Below are 6358 nucleotides of genomic sequence, written 5' to 3'. Positions count from 1 at the left end.
ATTTATGTTGGGCCATTAACACTCACCTAGAACCAGACATCCTGGAATGTGAAGTCAAGTGGGTCTTAGGAAGCATCATTACAAACAAAGCTACCAGAGGTGATGGAATTCCAGTTGAGCTATTCCGAATCCTAAAAGATAATGCTGTGCAAGTGCTGCACTCAATATGCCAGCAAATTTGGAAAACTCAGCAGTGGCCACAGGACTGGAAAAGGTCGGTTTTCATTCCAATCCCAAAAAAAGGCAATGCCAAAGAATGTTCAAACTACCGCACAATTGCACTCATCTCACACGCTAGCAAAGTAATGCTCAAAATTCTCCAAGCCAGGCTCCAACAGTATGTGAACCATAAACTTCCAGATGTTCAAGCTGGTTTTAGAAAAGGCAGAGGAACCAGAGATGAAATTGCCAACATCCATTGGATCATCAAAAAAGCAAGAGAATTCCAGAAAAACATCTACTTCTGTTTTATTGACTATGCCAAAGCCTTTGACTGTATGGATCACAACAAACTGTGGAAAATTCTGAAAGAGATGGGAATACCAGGCCACCTGACCTGCCTCCTGAGAAATCTGTATGCAGGTCAGGAAGCAACAGTTAGAACTGGACATGGAATAACAGACTGGTTCCAAATGGGGAAAGGAGTATGTCAAGGCTGTATATTGTCACCCTGCTTATTTAACTTACATGCAGAGTACATCATGAGAAACCCTGGGCTGGATGAAGCACAAGCTGGAATCAAGATTGCCAGGAGAAATATCAATAACTTCAGATATGCAGATGACACCACCCTTCTGGCAGAAAGTGAAGAAGAACTAAAGAGCCTCTTGATGAAAGTGAAAGGAGAGTGAAAAAGTTGGCTTAAGGACATGGAAGCAACCTAGATGTCCATCAGCAGATGAATGGATAAGAAAGCTGTGTTACATATACACAATGGAATATTACTCAGCCATTAAAAAGAATGCATTTGAATTCGTTCTAATGAGGTGGATGAAACTGGAGCCTATTATACAGAGTGAAGTAAGTCAGAAAGAAAAACACCAATACAGTATACTAACGCATATATATGGAATTTAGAAATTTGGTAACGATGGCCCTATATGTGAGACAGCAAAAGAGACATAGATGTAAAGAACAGTCTTTTGGACTCTGTGGGAAAAGGCGAGGGTGGGATGATTTGAGAGAATAGCATTGAAACATATATATTATCATATGTGAAACAGATTGCCAGTCCAAGTTCGATACATGAGACAGGGTGCTCAGGGCTGGTGCACTGGGCTGACCCTGAGGGATGGGATGGGGAGGGAGGTGGGAGGGGAGTTCAGGATGGGGAACACATGTACACCCAGGGCTGATTCATGTCAATGTATGGCAAAAACCACTACAATATTGTAAAGTAACTAGCCTCCAATTAAATTAATTTTTTAAAAAAGAAAAAGCTGGCTTAAAACTCAATATTCAGACAACTAAGATCATGGCATCCAGTCCCATCACTTCATGGCAAATAGATGGTGAAACAGTGGAAACAGTGACAGACTTTATTTGGGGGGTGGGGGGGCTCCAAAATCACTGCAGATGGTGACTGCAGTCATGAAATTAAAAGACACTTGTTCTTTGGAAGAAAAGTTTTGACCAACCTAGACAACATATTAGAAAGCAGAGACATTACTTTGCTAACAAAGGTCCATCTTGTCAAAGCTATGGTTTTTCCAGTAGTCATGTATGGATGTGAGAGTTGGACTATAAAGAAAGCTGAGCAGCAAAGAATTGATTCTTTTGAACTGTGGTGTTGGAGAACACTCTTAAGAGTTCCTTGGACTGCAAGGAGATCCAGCCAGTCCATCCTAAAGGAAATCAGTCCTGAATATTCATTGGAAGGACTGAAGCTGAAGCTGAAACTCCAATACTTTGGCCACCTGATACAAAGAACTGACTCATTGGACAAGACCCTGATGCTGGGAAAGATTGAAGGTGGGAGGAGAAGGGAACTTCAGAGGATGAGATGGTTGGGTGGCATCACCGACTCAATGGACATGAGTTTGAGTAAGCTCCGCGAGTTGGTGATGGACAGGGAAGCCTGACGTGCTGCAGTCCATGGGGTCACAAAGAGTCAGACACGACTGAGCGACTGAATTGAACTGAACTGATATTAGCTAAGTTATTTGGGGATTAAGGTCTGTGAGGTCCAAGCCAAATTTAAGTAACAGAAACCATAATTTTGATCTATGAACCATTGGTTCAGAGCTTCCCAGTTCAGTATGGGATATTTTAGGACAGTGGGTGTTGTGACTGTGGAGAATCTAGGGACAACCATGGTTTTGATAGTAAAAGAGAAACACTGTCCTATTTGTCCTCTATGCTATGTTCATTAGTGCTTCTAAGATTATCAGAGATATCTTGCTTATATTTGTTGGGATCTCAGGTTAAATTAGGTGGCTCAGTGATGAATCTGCCTGCAATGCAGGAGACATGGGTTCAAGCTGTGGGTTGGGAAGATCCCCTGGAGAAGGAAATGGCAACCCACTCCTGCATTCTTGCCTGAGAAATCCCATGGACAGAAGAGCCTGGTGGGCTACAGTCCATGGTGTCGCAAATTTGGACACAACTGAGCAACTAAACAACAACATTGATTAACTGCTTAAAGGTGACTTAGTACCCTACATCAGATGGCAAAGTTAATTCTGAGCCTGTTGTAATTCTGAGCCAGGCAGTGTACTTTCATGTTTTTTTGTGTAAAAAAGATTTTTTTTTTTTTTTGTAATTGAAAAAAAAAATCTATTTGGCTACACCAGGTCTTAGTTGAAGTATGCAGGTTCTTTTAGTTGTAGTATGTGAGATCTAGTTCCCTGACTAGGGGCCCCTGCATTGGGAGAGTAGAGTCTTAGCCACTGGACCACCAGGGAAGTCCTTGTTGTGTAAATTATTTTAGTATATTTCGGATTTCCACTTGGCTCAACATGTGGACCTTTTTTTTTAGTATTTTATCTATCTACCCTGTTTTGTTTTCTTCTTCACTGGATATACTTTGGGGAAAGGGTATCTTTCTACAGGGTATCTTTCTACCCTGGTTTTTATCATTTTTTTCCTCTTGAGAGCCTCAAAACAGTGCCATCAAGGAGTCTTCCCCAGGACAACTGGTTGCATTACAGGGTTTAAGGAGCCCAAACTTAAGTCAGGTGTGAACTAATCCCTCACCTGTGCCACAAGAATGCCATGGGTGTTGTCCCCTTGTAACTCTAACAATAACAAACATTGCTGAGGATATATCGAGAAATTGGAACCCTTGCAGAGGAGTGGTGCAAATGAAAAAAATGGTGCAGTCACTTAGGAAAACAGTCTGGTCAGTTCCTCAAAAATTAAACCCAGAAATACCATATGATTCATCAATTTCTCTCCTACCTATACACCCAAGTAAAATACAAGCATATGTTCAAACAGAAACTTGTACATGAAAACATAATAGCCAAAAGTAAAAACATTCCAAATGTATATTAATAGATGAACAGATAGAAGGGGAAAATAGAATAGAAGAGGGATAGGTGGAAGCAGTGACAGATTTCTTCTTGGTCTCTAAAATCATGGCAGATGGTGACTGCAACCATGAAATTAGAAGATGACTGCTTCTGGGAAGGAAAACTATGACAAACCTAGACAGTGTATTAAAAACAAAAACATCACTTTGCCAACAGAGGTCTGTATAGTCAAGGCTATGGTCTTTCCAGTAGTCATGTACAGATATGAGAGTTTGACCATAAGGCGGAGTGCTAAAGAATTGATGCTTTCAAACTGGTGCTGGAGAAGACTCTTGAGGATCCCTTGGACAGAAAGGAGATCAAATCAGTCAACTCTAAAGGTGATCAACACAGAATACTCACTGGAGGGATTGGTGCTGAAGCTGAAGCTCCAATACTTTGGCCACCTGTTAGGAACAGCCAACTCATTGGAAAAGACCCTGATGCTGGGAAAGATTGAAGGCAGAAGGAGAAGAGGGTGACAGAGGATAAGATGTTTGGGTGGCATTGCCGATTCAACGGACATGAAGTTGGGCAAACTCCAGGAGATAGTGAAGGACAGAGAAGCTTGGCATGCTGCAGTCCATGGGGTCGCAGAGTCAGACACGACTTGGCAACTGAACAACAACAGGTGAACAGATAAATGTGATGGGTTTTGTCCACCCAGCAGAATATTGTTATTCAGTCGTTAAGTTGTGTCAAACTCTTTGGGGCCCCATGGATGGCAGCACGCCAGGCTTCCCTGTCCTTCACTATCTCCCAGAGTTTGCTCAAGTTCATGTCCATTGAGTTGGTGATGCCATCCAATCATCTCATCCTCCATCGCCCCCTTCTCCTGCCTTCAATATTTGTCCATAAAAATGAATGAAGTGTTGATACACTCAACATTGAAGTACTTTGAAAAAAGTAGACTAAGTGACTGGAGTCAATTGCAAAACCATGTATTATACAATTCCATTCCTTTGAAAGCCTTGAATAGGGAAATCTATATAGGTAGAAAGATTAGTGGTGGTCTAGGCACAGGGACTAGACTAAGAAATTGGGAAGATTGGGAGTGATAGCTAAAGAGCAGAGGAGTTTGTGTGTGTGTGTGTGTGTGTGTGTGTGTTGCTGTGCTGGGTCTTAGTTGTGGCACTTGGAATCCTTAGTTGCAGCATTTGGGATCTAGTTCCTCAACCAGGAATCTATCCCAGGCCCCCTGCATTGGGAGCGAGGAGTCTTAGCCACTGGACCACCAGGGAAGTCCTGAAAGGAGTTTCATTTTGAGGACAGGAAAATACTCAGAAATTGACTCTAGTAGTGGTTACATCTGCCTGTGAATATACTGATGCTATGAGCAAGGACTCGTGTGCCCACAGCACAGAAAGCCAAGCTCTGACACCAGATATCTGCAGCAAAGTATGGGTTTGTTTGCAGGGAGCCAAGCTCAAGGGAGTGGGAGACAAGTCTCAGATCCACTCCAACTTAGTCTATGAGTTAAGGGTTTTTTTTAAAGGGGGAAGAACAAAGAGGCTGGGATTGATCATCATCTTGTGACACTCCTGTGACATTTCTTAATCATAGTTTCAGGAGTCAGGATGTCCCTGGTTTATGAGTCTCAGCCCAGATGGGCCATGGCCTGGAGGTCTGTTAGCTTATCTTGACCTGGAGAGAGAACGTGAGTATGTACATTAATGATGATATCTATAATAGCAGTTATAGTACATTAAGAATGTTTTCTGGGCTTCCCTGGGGGCTCAGTGTTAAAGAATCCACCTTCCAGTCCAGGAGACGCAGGTTCGTTCCCCGGGTCAGGAAGATCCCCCAGAGGAGGAAATGATAACCCACTCCAATATTCTTGCCTGGAGAATCCCATGGACAGAGGAGTCTGACGGACTACAGTCCATGGGGTTGCAAAGAGTTGGACAGGACTTAGCGACTAAACAAGAACAACAATGTTATCTACAACAGCAATTGTAGTCATCTGACTCTGGTTGATTAGTGTTCAGTTAGCATTGAGGTCAGAAGATTGAGATCGAAAGGGATGATAAAGGGAATAAAGTTTTGAATAGAGATTAATCATAAGCTCAGTGAGGGAACTTCATTTTAGAGGAAACTCGGTTTCACTGAAAACCAGTAAGTTATAGACATTAAAGGGTCCATTATATAGTGTGTGAGGTGGATCTCAATAAAATGTCCAGGTAAGTGGATAAACTCACTAAGAGTTTTGCAATGCAGAGTTCTGCAGTTCTGGCTCTTGGCCATCTAAGAATTTCCTGGTTATTTAAAACATCCATTACCTCAAATTGTTATTGTGTGTGTGTGTGTATGGTGAGAACTCTTAAGATCCCCCTCTCAGCAAATTTCACTTATACATTACAGTATCTCAAATCATATTGCCATACTCAAATATAGACCACTTTGTTAGTCATTTATACCTCAAGAGAGCTAGCAGAGAAAGAAGAGTTTCCAGGGGCATCTTACATTTACATTATGGTTTGTTTTGTTTTTGTTATAATTAGTGAAAATAGGAATTCAGTTGCCTTAGGGATCTTATAGTTGTTTAAATTTCAAAGTTCTCTAGGGACACAAGCTAACATTGATCTAAAATAAATTTCCTTCCCATGTAAACTGAATTTAATGAAGCCTGATATTTTAATGACACATCTCACACCCTCTGCTTAGAGAAGAGTCCACCCAGCTATACCGGCCTGGCTGAAACTTCCCATCCAGGCCAAGGAAGGGCTCTAGTACCAAACGAATGGGAGTGGGGAAGAGATGGGAAGAAAGCTCAAAGTTGTCAAATTTCAAAGATTAAAACGGAACCCATCTCTTTATTTCAGATGTGATGTCACACTGAAGTGGCT

This window comes from Giraffa tippelskirchi, chromosome 6 (genome assembly GCF_054371585.1).
Source record: "Giraffa tippelskirchi isolate mGirTip1 chromosome 6, T2T-mGirTip1v1.2.pri, whole genome shotgun sequence".
Lineage (NCBI taxonomy): Eukaryota > Metazoa > Chordata > Mammalia > Artiodactyla > Giraffidae > Giraffa > Giraffa tippelskirchi.
The sequence above is the reverse complement of the archived record's forward strand: the minus strand, read 5'-3'. Positions refer to the sequence as shown.